This window comes from Mus caroli, chromosome 5 (assembly GCF_900094665.2).
Source record: "Mus caroli chromosome 5, CAROLI_EIJ_v1.1, whole genome shotgun sequence".
NCBI classification, from domain to species: Eukaryota; Metazoa; Chordata; class Mammalia; order Rodentia; family Muridae; genus Mus; species Mus caroli.
Window position 1 is genome coordinate 14,969,278 of NC_034574.1, and position 23,746 is coordinate 14,993,023.

At 39.5% G+C, this 23,746-nt stretch overlaps 1 protein-coding gene across 7 annotated transcripts in view; it reads left to right on the top strand.

Annotated features, from left to right (window-relative positions):
- Magi2 (membrane associated guanylate kinase, WW and PDZ domain containing 2) overlaps positions 1-23,746 on the top strand; it is a 1,402,993-nt gene that overhangs the window by 643,602 nt on the left and 735,645 nt on the right. The window lies entirely within an intron of this gene.

The window sequence follows — 23,746 nt, forward strand, 5'->3', positions numbered from 1 at the left end:
TTTTTTTTTTTTTTTTTTTAACTCAGAAGTGTCTAATTTCCATGATTGTCAGAGGAAAATGGGAGGGCATTTAGTTTTGAATAGGATGCAGATCTGTACTATGGGATTGCCCAACACTCTGTCCCCAAGATGTTCAGAGCAGAGGGGATCAGATTTGCGATGGACAATTTAGGAAAATGTTCTGTGAGGGTGACTGGTTGCGTCCCTTTGGACCAAATTAAGATGCGCTCTGGCAGTGCAGGAGACGCTGTGAGCTGACATTTTCTTGTGAAGCTGGTGAAAAATGGCTCCATATCTCTCCTCCCGTCCTGAGGAGATGGTCTTCAAGTGCTGAGCCCTTCGCCAGCATTGTGATTTGCTGTGCTCGCTGTCTTCTGAGAGGGACGGGCTGACTCCCTCCTTTCAGTTTGCCTGCCTTTTAAAATCTCGGCTTGAATGGAGAGTGGGTGGTGACGGTTTTACTTGAAATACAAACTACCCAGAGCAAAGCTAGCAGCAGATCACTTCCCGGCAATCACAGGTTTCCATTTTTAAAAGGGTAGATTAGATTTGTTGGGACATGACACGAAGCACTTTTTGTGTGTAAGTCAACGATTTCTCTAAGAAAATGTCCCTCGTGTGGCCCCTTATATTTGGACTTTTGGCAGGGAAAGTGGCAGGTAAAAACCCGGGGTCACCTGCCCATCATCTGTCTCTGAGAGTATCAAGCTGCCATTTCCTGTCCTATGGTTTTTCTCTCTTGTGTGAATCCATTGTGCTAGGAAAGATCTGGGTCCGAGAGTCACCAGGCAGAGAAGGAAGACACTTCTGTGCTGTCCTACACAAGTGCTTATCCAGGAATTCCTGTGCAGAGCAGGTGGTGGGGGTGTCAGGGCAGCACGCCACTCCTCTACCCCATTATTCAGGCTTCCGTGTGTGATAGCTCCCACCAGCAAGGCAGGATCCACTTTAGCAGAGGGCTGTGGGTGAGGGAGCATGTGTTGTTGGGGTGTGTAAAATCCACTGTTCTCTATCGCGTAACGTTGCAACATGGTTCTGAGCGTGTGCAGCATGCTCCCGGGGAGGGGGCTGGATCCCTCATGGATTAGGTATAAGGTGCAGTGCTAAAGAACTTAGCCATTCAAGGAGGCAACAGGAGGATGTAGAAGAGTGCAGCAATGTGCACACTACACAGGAAGAATTGTGCCTTACAGTCTTAAAATGTGATAGTCCCCCCGCTATAGATGTTTGAAAGACCCTCAGTGCTTCCTGCACAATGCTATGGGGTCATGTTTGTACTAGCACAAGTGTGACTTTATTTAGTTGTATGATTATAATGGTATCATGGTCATTGAGCTACTGAAGGTTTATGTCATGAATACCTTTCTGTATGGGGGGAGGGGAATGAAGCACATATTTTCTTGGAGTCTGTTTGAAGTAGTTTGATAAAGGTACAAGATTACTGAGGCCATCCATTAGCTTCTGCAGTGGCACAACAGAGCTCGGACTTTATCCTAGTGGAGAGCTGATCCCATGCAGAAGTGTGGGTAAGGGACATGGTGTGCTTTGGGAAAACTGGTATAATTATAATAGAACAATGGATAAAACTACAGACAGCACAGTAAACACAGGAACCTCAAAGTTCATCAGATGATTGGCAGGTCACCCTTCCAGACTATTAATGACACCCAATTGCCTCCCCTGCCCCCCCTCGTGCCCACAGGTGGGAGGTGCTTCAGCCTAAGACAGTGTAGGTGTGGATAACCAGAGCTGATTGTATATAAGCTAAGCATCAGTTTCCCCTAGCTGTTTCCAAAGCTGGGCAGCACTCAGTACAAACTAGATGTGCAGAAGAATCATGAAGCTTTAGAACCTACAGACACATTTTGTCTTAGCAGCAGTAAAAAGAGCTAGAACGCAGAATCCATTCCCAGCACAGCGATTTTCATGCCCGAGTTTATGCTTCTCCTTCCATTGGTGGTTCTCCAACCCAGAGCTTAGGCAAGGAATCTTCTACCATTGAGTTTCACTCCACCCAACCCCCCACCTTCAAGGAGTCCTTAATGAGGGCTGACAAAGAAAGAGCCACATGTTAACATATTCCTCTCAATTTGAATTTAGAACATAAAAATATTCTTAGGAGTAAAATTGATTTTTCATAAGATGCCTGTGGCACAGAATGGAAGTTGAAACAGAACAATCAAATCTTAAAGATATTTGACTCATATTCAGACCTTGAAATATTTGTTAGCATAGAACTAAGAAACCCCAGAAAGTCTTATGCAGTAGGGATAACTGGTTTCTGACATCCATTTTCTCTGTCACTTTCGGTATTCTATGACCTAAAATTCTATTTTAATTGTTATTAAAAGCCTTGGTATATGGCAACATGACAGTCAGTAAGCAAAGGCATAAAGAAAGGCTCTGAGTTTAAAATTCTTCAGATCTGTGTTTGGTTTTGGGTACATTACCCTCAAAGTCTGTCATATCACCAGCTTTTGTTGAAAGACACACAACTTGCAGCAGTCTCACTGGATCCTTGATACTATGAAGATAGCAGTGTAAATGAAAAAAAATAAATTGCGTTGTTATTTTGACTGAGTAGATGGTAGGTCTTTATTTGGTTGGTTGGTTGTTTAAATCAGAATCTTATTACTGTGTGAATTATGTGTCCATGCTACTCACAGCTATCAGAGGTATAAGTTTGTTTATACATTTCTGATCATTCCCTAGTTCTCATGATAAAGGATAGCTGTCACTCACTAAAAAGTATGTGCTTTCCAAAAGGAGGGGGTGGTCCCCTTTTCTCCTTTAGATGCCCACTGTCCTTCAAGGCACTAAGTACACATCAAATCCAAAGAGTGTGATAATGACCTGTATGGTGTTTGACAGCTTAATATCCACCTCATAGGAGAATGGTTGTTGTTATTGTAAGTTTTGTTCGTTACAATTTCAATCAGAAAAGTAGGACAAACTTCAGGGTATTTAAGGAAACTCATATTTGTGTGTTTGAAAGAGGAAGGTCTCCTTGCAAGGCTTGACGGGAGGAAGACTGTACAGATAAGAGGCCACTCTCAGGTCCTCTCAGAGGTAAACCAGTCCTGTAAGCAATTCAGGATATTTAAGGCTGGATTTTTGTAATGGTTTCCATCCAAGAAACAAATTCCAAGGAACACTGTGACCTGCTCTATTGAAGTCAAGGGTCCTACCAAGCATTGTCCACAGAGGTACACACACAAAGCAATAGGAAAGGCAATAGACTAAGGCAAGAGCTCACTCCTGTGGTTTCTTTTACATAAGGGACTAGAAAATGACCTATGAAGGACCTTCTACAGGACCAACTGTGTATGTACTGTTTCTTTCCTTCCTTCTTCCTTTTTCTTCCTTCCTTCCTTCCTCCCTCCCTCCAACCCTTCCTTCCTTTCTTGAAACAAGGTAGCGCTATGATACAGAAACCGGCCTTTAAATCTTACTCTTAAATGATCTTCTTGCCTCAACTTGCAAGCCTCCCTCCAGAAGTGGTTAGGGTTACGGCATGCAACACGATGCCCAGCAGCTTTGAAACCAACAGACCTTCATTAGACGTCTTCTAAAACTTCATGTTTTGTTTCATATCAAGATCTTAGCATATGCTCTTTCCTCTGCCAAAAATCTTCTTGTGCTTGGTTTTCTTGCTTAAATAATCCCTTGCTTCCTTGTGAAATGAGTCAGGTTTACTGGCTAGTTTTGTGTCAACTTGACACAGCTGGAGTTATCACAGAGAAAGGAGCTTCAGTTGAAGAGATGCCTCCACAAGATCCAGCTGTGGGGCATTTTCTCAATTAGTGATCCAGGGGGAAAGATTGTGGGTGGGACCATCTCTGGGCTGGTAGTCTCGGTTCTATAAGAGAGCAGGCTGAGCAAGGCAGGGGAGGCAAGCCAGTAAAGAACATCCCTTCATGGCCTCTGCATCAGCCTCTGCTTCCTGACCTGTTTGAGTTCCAGTCCTGACTTCCTTGGTGATAAACAGCAATGTGGAAGAGTAAGCTGAATAAACCCTTTCCTCCCCAGCTTGCTTCTTGGTCATGATGCTTGTGCAGGAATAGAGACCCCGACTAAGTAAGTGCTTTACAGCGCTTACTAGAAGGCTTGTAGATGTTCACTTTTCTGTATCATCATTTGGTCAATATTGGTGTCTACCAGGAGGCAGAACCTTCTGAAGCTAGACCCTAAGCTGATTTTACTCAAAGTAACAGTTCATAGGTCTCCTGTTATGACAGGTTACACATTGAGTATGTATTGAATGGTTGCTGAGAGAGCAAATGAATGGCAAGAATTATACTAAGGAAACAGCATTGGTCAAAGACATGGTGCTGAACAGAAATCAGTCTTCTCTGCATTGTCAAGTTTTATAATCCTTTGACCAGGCTGGTCCCAAGATGAGCCCCTTGTTAGAAGTTTCCATCTTTAAAAAATACTGAAGTGATTGTTGTTGCAATATTTAGAAGATTGTTATTTATGTAAAAGCATCCATTCATTCATTAGTTCTGAACAAAGCTGTGGTGTGTTTGTCCCTCTCCGCTCTTTCCTGCCAAACTTCTTAGTTTTCTGCATCTCTATTCCCATCACACCAGGGTTTGTTTTTGTTGTTGTTGTTGTTGTTGTTGGTTTGTTTTTTGTTTTGTGTTGGTTTGTTTTTTGTTTTTTTGTTGTTTTTAAATATTTATTTATTTATTTATTTTGCATCTGGTTCCTTCTGAGTCTCACCTGAAAGTTGTTACACCTTTCTAGCCAAACTGCTACTTATCATATGAGCCTAGGAAGTTCTACTAAGACAGTCCTCTTCCAGAGGTTCTTGCTTATTGAACAAAGTTGTGCTGCTTAGTGCTGTGCCTACTAATGTAGGCTGCACAGCAGAGGAAACTGTGGAGCCTCTCTGTGAGGGGCTTTCTTTAAAATCTTTTAGGGGAAGAACAGACAACTGCTTCATGAGTCTATGAGTGAGAGCTTCACTTCATCTATCATATGTGTATATGTACATATATATATATACACACACATCTATTTATATGTACATATATATATATATATATACAACTATGAATATATACATGTATATGTATATATCTTATAATTCGAGAGCACAAAATAAAGGACTTATGGAAGAGATGGGACTTCTGGCAGATCAGGGACAATAAGTGACATTGAGATGATCAGAGAGGAGAAAGAACAGCTTAACATTAGGGACAAAAGCTGAATATAAATGGCCAGTGTGATGCAACACAGTTATGTTAAAGTCCTGCAAGTATACTACTTGGGTTTATTTTCCCAGATAAGGTGGGTGTTGGGGGTCTTTATTGATGACTTCATATCATTTCATTCAAGCAGTAACCTTGGACTCTAAGAGGTTCGCACAGTTGGCACTCACACTCCTGGACACTGTGGTTTGCTTCCCACCTTGCCTTTAAGTGCCCAGTTTCAACATTTAGGACTAATCTCAAAGAACTTTTTTGTCAGAGGTGCGTTTAATGATTCTTTTAGCAATAGCGATCACTTTAATTGAGGCTTATTCTAAGTACTCAGTATGGCTCTCTTGTGGTTTATACTCTATAAATATATCATCATCTTATTGATAGTCAGGTTTTCATTTCATTGCATTCTTCCTAACACCCCATGGAAGCCTAAACTTCCCACCAGAGCATGGGAGAAGGGAGTTGTCTCCTCTGTCTTCTAGCTTTTCTTAAACTATGACTTTAAGAATCATTTAGAAATATATCCTTAATATTTCTGAACTCTAAAATTCAAATTTTGGGTCTTACTGGTGTGTGTGTGTGTGTGTGTGTGTGTGTGTGTGTGTGTGTAATCACCATAATATCACAGCCTCTTTCTAACACCTGTGTACATGACCTTCAGTATGTGTTATGTAGAGGGACACTTTAAACACTGAAACCTTTCTATCTCTCTTTGATTTCAAAAGAAAAAAATATATTTAAAAAGCTGGGATTGGCTTCCACACTGTGCATGTCCTTTCTATGATTACTCATTTCAATTGTGCAGCAAGCTTTTATGTGTACACGCTGCACACGGCAACTTATATTCACTAATTTATAGTTGCTGCTCTAGAGACAATTGATGTTACATGATTGGTACACTGCTGTTTAAGAAGATCCTTTGCTAAGAAGTTCCATACACCCAAATAGGCAGCAAAGAAAGTGACTTCAAACCATTAATACATACATGAAGAGTTCATATTCCATAAACCTGAAAGAGAACTTTTAACTGATTGTCCAGAGAATGTTCTGTGTCTAGACCTGGGTTGAGGTCTACCTAAAAGGCTGATATTTTCTCATTATGTCTTAACAACCATTCTAGCCAAGTGTACAAAATTAGGCTGTTATTTCGATATGTGTGAGCCTGAATGTTCTTTTCAAGGAGCGTGCTAATTATAAAAATGTTTCTTCTATGAAGCCTGCCCTGTTCAATGCTCTCTAGATCCTAACAAATGTTGACTTCTGTCTTAACCATATGAAGGTGCACAAGCTTTTCTATTACATTGTGTATATTGTGCTTTTCTACTTAGAGTTCATTCCACTAGAGCAAATTTTCTCTCAAAGGCAGCTCTTTGTTTATGATTGGTCAATTACATGGTTACCTAATAGAGGATAATACAGTTATTATGGAGTTCCCTAGTGTCTTAAAGAAGCTGGTCCTTTTCTTGTCCACATCATGGGAGAAGGAGTATACTGTAACTTATGTTTAAAGCTTTCTGTTTACTAAAAACGTAAAACCTTTTTCCTAACAACCCACAAAATTTAATGCTCAAATATAAGCCATGGAAGGCAAATTGAAGGGAAGGAAAGCTCAATTAATTGGTATGCAATATTAACTTTGAATAGAATAGAAGCTATGCTCTAAGAATTTATTCATTAAACTTTACGTGTATATATGTGTGCATGAATATATGTACATGCTTCCCATGTGAATACAAACCTACAGAGGTCCGAAGTGTCAGCCACCCAGGAACTGGAGTTAAAGAAGATGGTGAGCCTCCATGTGGATGCTGTGAACGGAACTTGAATCATCGGCAAGAGCAGCCAATGTTCAGATCCATGTTCATCTTTTTGTCTGAACCTGTATCGCATCTTTCCTTAGCCATATGGTCCTTTGTACCCTGTCTACTGTTGCTATGAGTAGGTGAAGAGATGGTTTATCTCTGGAGCTGGAGTGCTGCGAGTGTAGTCTCTAGACCAGAAGCATCAGCATCAGTATCAGTTTAGAGGTAAACAGAATCTCAGGTTTCATCTCAACCCATTGAATCAGAGTCTTCACATTTTACCAGGATTCCTAAATGGCATAGTCTTTGATAATGTTTGGAGGACAGTGTTTGGAAAAAGTTCTCGTATGAAGGTTTGTTTTATCTGTGTAGCCCATGGCTTAGCTGATAACTTGAGGACACGCTGTGAATAGGGAAGTTCATTTTACAAGCGGTAACATGGGAGTAATTTCTTCTTCAAGTCTCCTAAGACCCAGGAAAGAAAGAAGTTAAAATTCTCCCTAGACCAACTTCTTCAGTACACTAGTCATGTACACAGAAATAGTAGGGAAGTCTAGAATGAAGTCTGGATTTTAGCAGATATTAAGTCCAGAAAACTGGACAGCTTCTTTTGGCTCTCAAACCTCAATTTCCTTTTCAGTTAAGTGAGGATTAAAATACTTCTTGGCAATGCTCTTCTGGTATCAGTGATGAGACAAGAATCCCTACAGCATGTTTGGCACAGCATAGATATATTCGATAAATAAACAGAAGCTAGAGCTGATGTTATCATATACCAGTTCTCCTTGGCTGCTTAAGGATGCTGAGATGTGATTGTGTCCACTACCATCTTCTAGGTATTTGCCTCAGGTACATCTGAGCAATGGGCACTAATGTTCCAGTTGGTTTGACTGATACCTGAGTTCAAGAAAACAATCTAATTGCCATCATGTTCTTACTTTACATGCATACTAAGAATACAGTAAATGGTCCCGGAGTTCCAGAAGAAGAGACTTGATATTCTTCATATCAATTCATTTTTTTCCAATCAAACAAGCTCTGGACACTACCCAAAAAGCTTGTCAAGAAGCATTAAACTCAGAATTTTCCAGGGAAGAGAGTTGCCCTGTTACCCGAGATGCAGGAGTTTAGCTTGGGAGTATACAATGTTTATATGTAGAACCAAAAGCCATTTCTCTTACAACATTAGGAAGCCAAGTAGTCATTAGAGTTTGGGGTGGTTAAGTAGTGGGGAAGATACTGGTTAATGAGCACAAAATTACAGCTGGCAGCTACAAATTTCAAAAAAGTTTATTCTATAGCAAGATGTTGATACTTGCTGATAAATCAACAACAACAACAACAACAACAACGAAAGAAAGAAAGTGAGTTATATGTGCTCTCATCACTAAAATGCTAATTTTGTAGTATATTGCACATGTCAATTACCTAAATTTACCATGCTACACTGTAAATTTTATTAAAAGAATATCACATGATACAAGATAAAAATACATCTTATCTGTCAATTAAGAAATATAAATGCAATTTCATCTTTTCACTTGAACCCAGGGCTCTGTGCATGGCAGGCATGTGTTTTACCACTGGGTTACTTCGCCAGCTCAAACAGAAATGTTCATATTGCGACTTTGACTCTGTTGTTACACTCCAGATTACAATGTAGTACTAAAATATTATATCATGCAGGGAATCATATAGGTTATAAAAGACCAATGTTCAGGAAAAAACTTAGATCAATCATTGTATTTATTTATTTATTTATTTTTGAAGTTTTATCTTGAGAAAGCTACTACTTTTATCTTAGAAAATAGGAGAAATGTGTGATAAAATTTTCACACATAAACTTACACTTGAAGATATCCAACGATTGTTAATATGCACATTATTTTGTTATAGCAACATGAAAGAAAAGTAATAGGTCTTTTGCTTAATTAACAATGTTTGGTCACAACTCTATATTCATATGACTCTTTCAAATAACTAATGAGTTTATCGCAACGTGATATCCAAGTTCTCACGTCGAAATCAATGCTGCCACATGAAATCTGCCTCTTTGTCATCTATAACTACAGTGGAAAATAACAGCAACTAATTAAGCATTTTTAGATTCTACTTTCTAGTTATACACAGTTTAAAGCTTCCATACCAAAAATATGCAAAACATCCTTTTAAAAATCATCTACTGTTGTTTACTTAGGTTTAGGTGACTTTCTCAGTTGTCAAATGAGATTTATCTGATCACCTTAGTGCTATGTGTATTAGCCTAGAGTTGAATTCAAAACTGCAAAGCAGAGAAGCCATTTGTATTTATGTATTTATACTCATAATTTTAAATAAGCTAGAATCTCACATTGCAAGTCCTAAAATATTAAATATTCTTTACTTCTACTATAATTTCTAATTCTGGGAAGCTAGAGATTACTTAATATGGAGAGCATTATTGTTATTTACTTTGCACTAATTCCTAAAGAGATTCTTTCAGATAATTGTCTTCCTAAGAGTGTGTACTAGAACGACATTTGCATGCCATGAGCTGATGAGTACTTTAAGCAAAGATTCCGTATTATTTTGTGCCAGATTTGGTAAGCCAATAACAATATAGGTCTCTTTAGTCCCATACAAAATCTCTCTATTTAGTGTTAGTTGTAGGTGTGTGAACAACAGCATATATGTGGTGGACTGGCTACTACTCTGTTATGAGTATGCATACAGGGAGGGAGGGCTATGTCACTTTACCTAGACCTGCAGAGGAGTAAGAACTTCCAAAGCCAAGAAGTAATATCCCTCTTTCAGTTGCAGAAGAACGGAAGTGTATGTGGATAGAAAAATAACACACTGTTGCCTGAGATACAGAAAGAATGTCGTGGAGCTAGAGACATGATGGCTAAGCAATTAGGAACACTGGCTACTTTCCTAGAGGACTTGGGTTCAATTCTCACTACTCATATGGCAGCCCATTACTGCCTATGTAGCTGGTGCCAGGGAATCAGAAACTCTCTTCTGGACTACACACACACACACACAAATGACTTAAAAGATATTAAAATGTTGCTTCTTAAAGAACAGTGGCAGACTCAAGATATATGCAGGGTATAGAGAGATGAAAGAGAGTGGGGGGAGGGTCACTAATAATTGGGTACCTTCTTATGACTGCCCCCTGGTCATAAAACTTTCTCCTCATTTGTACATAGAAGTATGTCTAATGGTGGGTGTATTTAGTTTGCAGTGTCAAAACCAAACCAAACCAAACTACCACCAACAAAACCCCACAAAATAAAAACCTAGCACACATGTCATTTTTCCTAAGTGTGTCTCAACAACATGAAAACACATTTTACTGTATAGAATAATAAAAGAGAATGTTAGAAAAACAGAAATCAGCAGAATTATAAATGCAGTCATTTCCGTGTCCATGACGCTTAGAGGGATTTTTATGAATATATTTTGACATATCCCCTTTATTCATATTACAATGATCTATCGAGTACCTGCTGTGTTTTAGGCATTTTTCCAGGTGCTTGAGATATGGTAATAAACACATGAGGAAAAAATCTTCACGAGAGAGACCAATAATGCAAAAGTTAACTTAGTGAAATTTAATCATGGCCACTATGAGGAAAGTGAGTTGCTGTCTCAGGATGGAAAATAAGGAAAGGTGGCAGCAAACTGACAAGTGAGTCAAGTCTTGGCAGAAAGGAGAAGCTATCGGGGTGGAAAGCACAGGGCTGTTGAGCATGCTCAGTTACCTGTGCTCATGTGCAGTCCAGGAAGACTAGGAATAAAGGGTTAGAATGCAGGAATGAAGGTCCCGGAAAGGTGCACATGTAGCACTTACTAACTCACTACCGAGATCCAAGCCCTGGGTTTAATGGCAGGACCTAAGCAGAGAACAAGTAACTTAAAGGGGATTTTCTGTGCTGAGCTAAATGAGTCACATTTAGCTGAAGGGATTAGAAGAAAACTGAAGGTTTGGACAGAAGAGAGGAGAACAATGAGAGACAGTTGTGTCCTCTATGCTGGGTGAAGCAATGTTTTAAATACAGCATGAGTACCCGTATCAGCTGCTGCGGCTACATCATGAGAATTCACTAATGATCGCTGGATTTAGCAACAGAGACATCAAGAGAATAAGGAGAGAAAAGGAGACAGAGCACAGATAGTTCTCTTAAACTTAGTTTTTGGTTTATGCTGGAGAGAAAACAGAGTCAACAGATGGATTTTTTTTTCAGTTTAATGAGAAACGTGATCACATTCATGTATTAAAGACAATGATTTAAGAAGCAGGAAGCACATGGTATGGGAGAAAGAGCTGCATTTCACTGTCTCTGTGTAGATTTGTAATCTTTGCACCACCAGGGCCTATACATGGTGCTTTCCCAGGAAGTTACCTCACCGGCTTTGGTTTCTATGTTTTACTTTGAAACAGGCTCTTACTACATTACTGAAGCTGCCCTTGAAATTGCCATCTCCCTACCTGGCCCTCTAAGTACCTGAGATTATGGGTGCACACCACAATGTCCAGCCTTTGGTGGGAGGGCTTTAGATAGGGCATACCTTCCAGAGCACAGGTGGAGAGGCTGGTGTGACCTGGGCCTATCAGCAGCAAGAAACCAGCTGGCAAAGAGGTGGGTGGGGAGATTTGGTGGTGGGAGATCTAAGTGTTCTTTTCTAATGAAATTAATTTCTTCCTGAAAATTAAAACAAGATTAAAGTAGAGGCTATAAAGGAGATTATTAAAAGAAGCAAGAGTCCCTCAGATCTGGACAAAGGGGAAATAGTTATATAGAGAAGAAAAGAATGACTCCTGGGTAGTATTTGGAGTCTATTGGGAGCAGATGGCCATGTGAAAGATATACAGCTGGTTTTCCTGGGGTTTGTGTGTTTAATGAAGCAAGGGGATCAAAGAGGTCAAGGTGAATACATAATAGACTATCATGATAAAGGAGAAAGGGATGCTGGGGATGTAGAGAATAAAGTGTCAGGAATGGACTTCTGGACCATGAAGTCCGTGAGGGATCAGCAGGTTGAAGATCTCAGAAAAGCTGAAAGGCAGCTAGTTCGGATCATAGAGGAGAGGAATACTGTAGCTGTCTGTCAGGAGTATCATCCTCTTCCACAATGCTCTCAGGTGCCATGATGGTGCATTAAACTGTCTTATTTTAAAAATTGCCCTCATTTTATGCAAACATGGCTGCCAAATGCATGTATTACTACCCATTCCCACTAATTGGTTCATCCTCTGAACAACTGGCAAAGCGGCACTGCTGATGTTGCAGCTGCTCCTATATTCACAGTTGCCTCTGGAGAGGTAAAAGAGACAGCTAAGAAAATGGTATCCATGCACTGATATGATCACAGTGATGCTACAGTTCACCCTTGCACTGAGAGACACACTCCGGTCTCGGTAGCGATTCCAGTGGGATATAATGGTGTCCATACAAATGGAAGCTAGGCATAGGTCCCTACTTGGCTGACTACTGCTCAGACTGTTCCCTGAGGGAATCCAACTGTTTCTCCACCCTTTCTATCATGGAGGCAAATTCCCCTGACTGAACTTACTTGGAGAAATAGCATTGTCTCTTGAGGCTAGGTATATGTGTCCCTACCCTGTGTGTAACGTCTTTCCTTCAACACCCTTAGGCAGTCTAACTTGGATCTCTTTATTTCTGACACTCTTAGGATCGTGGTGCAGACTCATATGATATTATGGTAAAAATAAAATAGAAATGAGACAGGATTACTTTGAAACTTATAGATGATCAGTTTTCCTGACAGTGATCCACCGTTCTGAAAGCTGAACGATTAGAAGCTTAATGTAATATAGGCTACTTGGTCTAATATGTAGTCACTCATGTATAGTTGTTGCTATGGAATGAAACAAGCCATAATCCTATAACACCACCATACAAAATTTTAACCATCAGAGAAAGCAACTTAATAAAATATTATTTTAATTTTAGTTGTGTGTACACACATGCTTGTGTGTGTCTGTGTGTCTCTGTGTGTGTGTTTCTGCCTGTGTAGGTACATGCAGGTAACCAGGGAGGCCAGGTAGTCATATCCCTCAGAGCTGAAGTAATAGGCAGTTAGGAGCCATGTGGCATTGGGTAATGGAAACCAAACTTGAGTCTTCTCCAAGAGAAGTACAAATTCTTGACCACTGAACAATCTCTCCAGTCCCTTCTATAACACAGTTTAAACGTTATCCAGAGAATGGCAGCTTTACTTCAAAACTTTCTTTCAGCTTGTAGGCCCTTGGAATATGAGCCTTAAATTCTGTGAGAATCAGGTATTACAGACTTCACTAAATAGACCACTGTTGCCTGTGCCCTGGACCATCTGCTGCTCAACCCTACTTTCCCTTGGGAGTTAGAGTTGAGGTGGTGCAGAATCAATGATACAGCCTCCAGGAGCAAGTGAGAAACAACACAGCAAGCTCCTTTAATACCCTCTATCCACGCCTCATTGGTTCCAAGAAAGCATCTCTTCTAAACACCAGTTCCCGATTGGCTGGCATTGTCTGTACCAGCAGTCCTCGGTCTCTCAGGCAGTCCTCAATTTGGTCCTACTGCAGGAGATGCCCTTTCGGCTGTGCAGCCCCTGGTGTTTACATAGAGGCTGCCACTCTGTTCTTCCTATATTTCCACCCTTTTGTCTTTTGATTTTGACAGCCTGGTGGGAACCAGGGGTGTCATTGCCTCCACATTGTTGTTCCCACCTTAAAGGATTCTGAGAATACTGGACTGTGCCTGTCATGGGTTATCCAGTCTTCCAGGATATTACCCGTCATTGACTACCAGCCCTCAAAGAAATATCACTCTGGAGGCATGTCACTCAAGGACATCCTACATGGTGGTCTCATGGAACTCTGACATCCAGGCTTTGATCACTTCCTTAGGGGGCTCATAATTGGGAATTTTGAGAGCCATCAGCACCTGGAGGGTTGCCTTATTTATGGAGTACTGCCTGGAGATATGCTGTACAAGACACTTAAAATAATTATTAGTATGACAATTCCTCCCATCATAGCATAAGTGGGTATCCAGGAGGGATCAAACAGCCTTTTAATATTGTCCCACACTTTTCTCAAGAATCTAGCATCTAGGGACAGCACAGATACCCTGGTGGCATTGAGATTGGCTGTGTTCTCCTGTAACAGACCACCAACTGTTGTCCAACATTGTTTTCTCATTTGACCAATCTATTTTTATACTATTTGTGGGTCATAACTGAGGTGTTGGCTTATAAATACATAATCTTTTTTCCCCATGAAGATATACATGGCCCAAAATTATTATCTCACTCTAGGATTTAGCACCTATATTTTAAATGAAGTGTTCATTAAAAACATATGCTTTGAAATGTGTTTAAAAGTGAGAATGTATATTTTCATAGAATTTGGCTTTCCTATTACAAACTTACCATACTTTTCTAATCTGTGTATGTATGTGAGTGTTCAAGTATGCATACTCAGGTGTATGTGGGAGCACTGGTGTGTAGAGAAAAGAAAGGATCTCCTGTAATCCTCAGGAATGTTTCCCATCTCCCTTGAGAAAGGATCTCTTACTATCCCGGAGGTTGCCAACTGGGCTGGGCTGACTGAAAGTGCTTCCCAGGGATCCCTCTATTTTGGCCTCCCTAGCTCTGGGTGTGCCCCATGCCTATTAATTTCCCATGGCTCTGGGAATCAAACTCTGGTCTTCAGGCTTTCAAGACAGACACTTTACGGACTGTCCTATCCTGTCTGTCCATAGCACACAATAGTTCACCTCTTGATAAACATGAACACTAGGCTTTTGTAGAATAGGCTTTGGTGAAAGCAACTGACTTTTGTAGGCTGACATGCCTAGTTAGCTAGACTACACACAGATGTGCAACATTGTTATTCTTGAGATTAAAATCATTTAGTCTGTCCTCTGCCCTGATAAATTTCTCTTTCTTTAGAAGGGTGAATTATTAAACTCCCAGTGTTCAAATGCTCCGCTAACTTAAGTAATAGGGTGTTGAACATACTATAAAAGATATTACCTTGGCCTGCAAAGGTTGAATTTCATTGCATGCAAAACCAAAGTCTGAACCTTACAATACATTTTTCATAATAGAGACCATCCATCAAGGTGCAAAAAGGCATGCGAAAGCAATGAGGGGCATTAAAGCAAATAACTTGGTAACTCAGTTATAAATGGACTGCCTCCTTTACGGTAAGCTCACCTGCAGTATCAGAAGCCTTCAGGAAAGTTTCGAAGAAATACACAGCCAACAGAAGTGGTCCATTTGAAAGTGGTTTTGACCCATTTAAGTTAATGAATAGTTTATATGTATATTAAACATCAAATCTAATTTTACAGATGATTTTTATATTGATTACCCATGTGAACTGCTTATTTGTGTCAAAAGTATCTAATCTCTTCATTCTAACAAGTGATACCTTTAAAACTAGTATTGGCTACCAACTTGATAATTTTAGGTTCTCTAAGGGTCTTCAAGAATCTAAACTTCACTATTCAATTCATCATTTAAAGTAAAGAAAAAAAGCCAGCAAATCCACACATCTCATAAGATATTTGAACTTTAATTTTTTTTCTTCTATTTAATTTTAATAACGTGTGTGTGTGTGTGTGCATGCTCATGCATGTGTGCACACAAGCACACTGGGGATTGAAGCCAGAGCTTCCCACAAGCTGGAGAAGTGCTCTAATGCTGAGTTACATCCACTGACTTAGGTAACAGTTTTATTCTTTTCAGTCTTTGCTCATCATTTACTTATTTAGTCTTTATTATTTACTACTTTGTGTGCTCTTCAGGTTTTCCTAAATATTCAAGTTTTTCTCACTTTCCTTTGCTTGCAGTGAAGACTTCTATCTCTTATGCTGCAGGGTGGCATACATGTGACAACTTTCATTTGACATTTGTTTATCTGCCTTGATTTCATGTTCAATCTTGAATATAACTTATATATAACTTCATTTAGGTGGCCTTGAGTCTATGTTATCCATTTGATTAAAAGTCAACCACCTGTCATTTGTAATGGCATTTCTCTGAGGCGAGTGGTCATTTTTCTTTGTTTCATTATCAATCTCTCCTCTCTGTCCCTCCCTCCTTCCCTCCATTCCTCCTCCTTCCCTCCATTCCTCCCCCTTCGTTCCTCCTTCTGTCCCTCCCCCATCTTTTTTTCAACAATGATCATGATTTGAAATTCAAATAAAATTCTCCTCTGATGTTTTATGAGAGGAGAATCTTTATATCTGTAAGTTATATTTTCTACCAAATTTAGAAAAATTAGGATCTTTATGTCTTTAATAATTTTCCTACCCCATTCTTTCTCCCTCTTCCACCACTCTAATGGAATACATTTTATACATTTCAATCCCATCCCACAGATCATATTTTGTTTATTTGTTTATTTCATGAATTCATGTTGGGTACTTGCCATTAATCTCACTTCAAGTGTATATAGATCCTTGTTCTGCTCTCTGCTGTGAAGCCTACCAGTGAGTTTTGTTGTTCAGATATTGAATATTTTATTTCTTAGATTTCCTTTTCTAAAGTGTCTATTCCTCTTCTATGATTTATTTGTTTAATGACTATTATTTTTTCCTTTAAGTCTTTGAACATAATTGGAATAGTTGCTTTGCTAAAGTAGCTCTCAGCCAACTCCCTCATCTTGGTCATTTTGTGGCCATCCTTATTGATTTCTTTATTGCTGAGTATGGGTGACATTTCCTTGTTATCTGGTTAATCTAATGCTGAGATTTTGCTGTTCTGTATTCAGACTACTAAAATTACTTATCTTTATCAGTGGTTAATCCTCTTGAGGTTGCAAAATGTCTTACATTTTCAAAAAATAGTATGTTTGAACACTTACCTACAATTGGCATGAACTTGATATATTTTGAGTCTTTTTTAAATATTATTTAAATAACATACCTGGACTCACGCAGATATTTGGGTAGAATTTGAAAACTCCGTCCTTCGTTCTTTTATTTCCATATGAGAATAAATGCAGAAATCTGGCAGCTGCCCTGAGTTACAGATGAGGCTTGATGCTGTTAGACATTCCATTCAGCTACCAGTAGAAGGTTGTGATGTTCTTTTATTAAATATGAACATACCTTTATTAGATTCAACTATTTTATGACTATGATGGATTAAGATTAAAAAGGCCATTCTTCAATCATGTCCCCAAATAAATAAAAATAAACAAGAACATTATCCTACCCACAAGAATAATCTAGTTTCCACTTTGGCTAATATCTGACTGCTGTGGCTCTTTTTGCCTTTAGATAAGAAAAATTAGGATCCTTATTAAAGAACCTCTCCCAGGCATTACCAATGGATCCCTGCTATAACTCAGATTCCTAAAGCATTCCCCAAAAGAACAAAGCAGAAGCTGGAACTCCAAAGCATAGGAAGTTCCTTCAGTTCCCTGCAGAGAGGATCTTATTCATTTCTGGGGTCCCAGAACACGACTTTGCTCACTATGTGTGCCCTCCCGTCATCATGGCTTGAAGGATTTTGCTATGGAGCTTCACGATCCACTTTCTGGTAACCATAGTGGACTCCAAGTCTGACCACTAAGAATTTTCAAACCACATGACAACTGAGTTTTCAGTTCAATTCCTAGACACTGAACACTGTATCTCATCTACCTACCCTCTGGCAAACAGCCATAAAAAGACACCTGGTTCTATTCTGTCTGTTCTTGTAGTCTCTGCCTGCTCTTCGTGTGTGTGTGTGTGTGTGTGTGTGTGTGTGTGTGTGTGTGTGTGTGCATGTGCGCGTAACTTTAGGTGGCTATTTATTATAGTTTGTCTATAGTTTATAGTCATTATCACCAGGAAATTGCTGTACTTGAATAACATCACCAGAAGCAGAAATCTTTTTCTTTTCTTGTGATTAGACTACAACACTCTGTATCATGCAGTCTGTCTGCAGACTGAGCAATCATTCTGGGATTCCACAACTTGAAAGTAGCTATCGCATCGCATTACAGCAAGGCCTGAGTTGGGGCTGCTAAGTGAATCTAAATTGGGAAACTTGAGAAGGCCAAGTAGGTCATTCAGTGAGAGCTTTACTACACTTTTGGTATCCTTTTGCTGGGTAGGAATCGCCAAACATGTCCAAATAATATAAGAAAGTGTTCACATCCACGTACATTTTGAAGATGTACTGTGGATCATCTAGCTAGCTAGATATTGATCAAGCACACAAATATTTTTGTTTCTGGAAATGATTGAAAACTGGGAAGCCAGCACTTTTATTTTTTGTCACTGTTACAACAACGAAAGCTTAAAATGGAAGCTGATGCAGCTTTAATTTTCTGCAACTGCACAAAGTTTTGTGTTATGTATCAAAGGAGAAGTCATTGTTCTATTTCTTGTGAGAGTGCAGAGCTCTAGAAGCACACTTCTTCTCTCTCATAGAAAATGCAGTGAGTTTCTCCCAGGGGTTGCACTTGTCTGAATTCTGTCTGAGGAGACAAAACTTGAATGCTGTTTACTCTGAGAATCTCCCTCTGACTTATGAATAGCATACATCATTTTATTCACATGACAAGATGGGAGGCTTAGAATACTTTGGTGATTCTTGAGCCATTGAAGTATACCAATGTTTTGTTAAATCTAAGTGATTCAGTCTGTTCTAACATCTGTCTTATAATAGCATAACTCTCTTAAGAAGCATGAATACTGCCTTTGATGACAGTTGATATTATATTACCTTTACCCTCCAGTTTCCTGCTTCCCCTGCATGACTCCTGTGGTCTTTCATGTACCTTAGCAAAGCTGTCCTCCAGAGGACATAGCTTAGCGATGCAATACATTTATTCTGTTTGTCTTCTGGTTTTCCCACTGGGATCTATGGAGTAGAGGTGTACCCATTTTGATCACTGGGAACAGTTTGGATACTAAAGCAGTTGTTGGCATAGGTAAATTCTTCAATATACATGTGCTAAATGAATGAATTAATAAAATAAATTACTTATATGAATCAGTTTTATCTCACTATCAGTTTGGAAGATGTGGGAGGGATCTAAACCTCTTCACACTCTCTTTTTCATGAAACTAGCTGCTATATGTCTTCATGTAAGGCACAGCCAAGTCCCTCCCTCTCTCTCTCTCTTTCTTTCTTTCTTTCTTTCTTTCTTTCTTNTCTTTCTTTCTTTCTTTCTTTCTTTCCTTTCTTTCTTTCTTTCTTTCTTTCTTTCTTTCTTTCTTTCTTTCTTTCTTTCTCCCTCTCTGCTTCTCTCTTTCTTTTTAAAATCTTTCCTGAAAAACTGTTAACATCTCCTTAGAATCTATAAAATGAAATCCAAATCCCCAGCTTGGAATTTGAGGTCCTGTGGAGCACAGCCTCACTCTGCCAACAACTTCATCAGGCAATGCTCCCTTCTGTTCTAGCTCTCTTGCATGGTGCTCAGGCTTGCTTTCTCATTGCCTACATTTCCTTTGTTAAATGCTTGGTGTGGCAGGCTCTCCTGATTGTCACACTTAGAAGTCCATTTGCCATGTCCCTTACCTTAATATATTTTTATCTTAATAAAATCTTAATAAATCTTTTATCTTAATAAAATCTAACTTACTACTTATATTTACTTTCTCTCTTATCCTCAGAATATGAGCTTCGTGAAAACCAGAATTGTATCTGTTATGTTTTCTGTAACAGCATCAATTTATAACACTTCCTTCTCTACAATATCAGTTCACACTAATGCTGCCCTACTTACTCAAAGCACTAGTTCAAAGCAGTGCCTTGTTGAATAGCTCGAGCATCTTTTTCTTCCACTTGGATATCCTTTGCCTATTCTCCGTGCACCCAAGCCCTACCTGTTTCCCATGGCCCAGCTAAAATGTAGCTTCTTTTTACAAAATGTCCTGGCTCTTCTGAGCTGAGAGAGAACCGATCCAGCTTCTCTGAACAGTGACAGCATTTAAAGCGACGACATTAGTATCAGCGGAAAAATATTTCCTGCGTATACCTTTACTGTTTATGTGAAGTCTTGTTCCTGCTTTAACAGATCCAAAAGAATAAGTGTCTTTGGTAACTTATCTTTACAGGCTCTGAGCTCCTAGTTTTATGTACATAGAGAACAGTCAATCATATGAGTTGAATGATTGCTCTACAAGTATTCTGAACATAGCACATTTCACTGAAAAACAGGTAAAAGAAAATTGTTCTACAAAATCTTCATGAAAAGGGAACATGCATTTTTGAGCTTTCTTGTTTTGACGGGAGATCTAGTTATGCCTCCTACTAAAGGGACAGAAAGTATCCAATGAGAAAGCCGATGTGTCTGAGCATTTGCTTTCATGATTAGAGCCTAGACTGTCTCATCACTGGCTTTTCCACTTCAGAGTAATTTCCTTCTTCCAAAAGGTTTGTGCCAGGCAAACCATTTATTCACAAACTGTGTCCAGGTACCTGGCATAGGTCATAGTTTTACTAAAGAGTAGTGCACAAAGGTAAGGTAGAAAGCACATCACAGAAGTAAGGAACTTACAGTGTGAACTATTAAAAAATGCAACCCAAGCTATCACTGGCAAGGCATCTATGGGCCTTGTTCTCATCTTTGGCAGACTCTTTGACATGGAGATTTGAAAGTGTGCCACCTGTCTAGCTAGCTTCCCACTGGCCTGTCACTACCACACCATCCCCACAGTTCCAAATTCCTACAGCCTTTTGGGATGCACTTCCTGGAAACCCATACTTTGCCACCGTTCCTTTCTCTCTGGAACCCAGTTGAGCCACTGTGTGAAGGAAAACATCACACAAACTTAGCTCAGAATCAACAGGTAACTCAATCACTGAGCACAACAACTAGCATCCTAATTTATAAGCCATTCTAAGTTAAATCCTCTGGTAGCAGATTCAAACAGATCTGCTTCCTCAAACAGGGTGTCTGCTACCTACATTTTCACCTCCATCCTCAGGTCCTCCAGTCCACTCTCCTCTCCTCTCCTCTCCTCTTCCTAGTCCCTCTGTCTGACCCAGAAGTTCCACCTACTTGCCCAGTGATTAGTTTCCTAGAAATCGTTATTTATTAGAAGGGTCACATGATGTCACCTGTGTATGTGATTCACTTCTCCTTCCAGACAGCCCCTCTTGGAGAAGCAGAATTACCATCAAAATGCAAACAGCACCAGGGCTATCCACAAATGTACAAAGAACAGAATTGTTATCAACGATATATGCAGATTTGCTGAGACTTGAATGTCTTGCTTTTCTACAGTGTATATCTTGTCATTAGCCAATCATCAGTTTCTACTGAATAGGTCTAAGGGGAGTAATATGATACTTCCATAACGATCACAGGACCGAAAGCAAGTTTGATGAAGATCTTCCCCTCCTTTCCTTTCTCCCTCCCTCCCTCCCTCCCTCCCTCTTTCTTTCTTTCTTTCTTTCTTTCTTTCTTTCTTTCTTTCTTTCTTTCTTTCTTTCTTTCTTTCTTTCTTTCTTTCCTTCTCCTTCCCTCCCTCATCCTTCCTTCCTTCCTTCCTTCCTTCCTTCCTTCCTTCCTTCCTTCCTTCCTTCCTTCCTTCATACCATCAGTAGTTCCAGAGGAAAGAAACATCTACCGCTGTACCAGTACATCATGTTTAATGCCAAAGTTTTATCTTATACTAATTTGCTTTATATTTGCTATTACTATAAAAACGTTTCTTCCTTTACATATGAAAAGTTTCATAGTTCAAAAAATAAAAATAAAAAGTCACGTCTATCAGTGTCATCCTTGTTCAGCTCATATTTAGCCAGTCTTGTTGGTGGCACTTTGTGGGTGAAGCTTGTGATGTAATTAAGAGACAGTCTTACAGCAAACTCTGGTTCTCTGGCCCTTATACTCTTCCTTCCCACTCTGCTGTAATGCTCCCTGAGCCTTGGGTGTGGGAATGTTTTCTAGATGTACCTATTGAGACTGAACTCCATAACTCTGGATTTGGTTCCTTGGATTTCTTAGTGGTCTCCTTCTGTTGCAAAGAGAAGTTTCCTGGATGGGGAGTAAGAACCCAGCTTATCTGTGGGTATAAGGACAGACATTTAGATTGTTGTTAAGGATTATGCTATGTTAGTAAAATAGCAGTTGTTTTATAGCTCAGAATATTAACATTCATCATTGCATTCTTTAGGTGGAAGCATTTTCGTATCTGCTTTATTTTTTAAAATGCACTTATTATGTGTATGTATAGATAGTGCATGTGTGTGCACGCACATGCGGGTGTGCATGTGTGCCACAGCATGCCTGTTCACATTAAAGAACAACTCCTGGGAGTCAGTTCTCTCCTTCCATTCTTGGTTGTGGTACTCATGCTCCAGTCATGAGGCACAGCCAGCTCTTTACCTGCTGAACCTTACTGATGGTATTTGTTCCTAAGGAACTAATTTTTTTTTCTTGTTTTCTTTCTGTTATTGCCTTCCTTTTATTTATTTTGCCCTCTTCTTTAAAATCATCAAGGTGAAAATATTTTCAAAGTAAACAAATGTCAACCCCATGGACAGCTGGTAATTAGTATATTCCATTTCATCAAGTTGATTAAAAGTTGATAGCTAGGTATGTTGGTGCATGCCTGTAATTCCATTATCATGGAGTCTGAGAGACAGCTGTGGGTTCCATGGAGTTTGAATTATATAGTACAACTCTGCCTCAAAAAGTGACATTAAAATCAATTCTAAGTCTGAAGAGATTCCATTCCAGTCTGGAATGTGCTCCTGATAATTCAGTAACATTGAGCACATACAGATTTTGAAGCGTGTCTGCAATAGCCATATGGTAGCATGCAATCAAATGTATGTTCCCAACTCTTCATGAAAGCTTAGTTTTGGCTAACAACAGGAATCTACTCCCTTTTCACCTGTCCTCTGCTGCTGAAAGACTTTGGCAGAAAACCAAGTTCTGTGTTAACCACCAATGGCACACTCTCGCTTGCTTCCTTCAGCTCTGTGCCCATTTTAGCTTTGCTACCACAGATAGAGCTGTGTTCAGAACTCACCAGACCTCACAGAGAGATAAGGGATTGTGTGAGGGAGAAAGGCTTCCTGTTGGGTATTTCTAGAATTGAGAGTTGATCCTTGATTCTCAGACTTACTGAACACTTCTATTATAAGATGCTTTGTAACAATGCATGCAGCTATGCTTAGCTGTCCTTAATTTAAGTATATGTTTTGTCTGGCTTAATCTATTCTTGCTCTCAATTGTCTCTCATTAATTGACTCAATTTCTAAAGGTCTTTAGTACCTCATCCAACTCCCATCATTTCTGGTATATAGTAGCACTCAATAAGTATTTATTGGAACCATGAATAGGCACAAGAAAAGACTCACATGATCCTTCCCTCAGCTTCAGTTCTAACTAAAGTACTTTGATAATAAAATGTTACATCTCCAGGTTCAGCTTTCATACTACAGAAAAATCTCCTTCCTTAATCTTTTTGGCAAGAAATCAATAGTACTAAGTCAGGATTATAAAGGTAGTTTACATGTGTTTTTACCTAACCTTGCTAATTGAACAAGCTATGAGAGTTCTTTAGAAAATTAGAAATGCCTTAGAAACATCAGCAGCACCCAGGTGCTGACCTGCCTGGTGACAGTGCTGAGGCTTCTGAGCCATTGGCCAAGCCTTCCAGTCTCTCATGGGAACTCTTTCTATGACAATGGAAAGGAACCTTAATGGTCAACAGTGACAACAATTTCAACACACTGATATACTACTATCTCATTGTCTTTAACTATAATCAGAAGAAA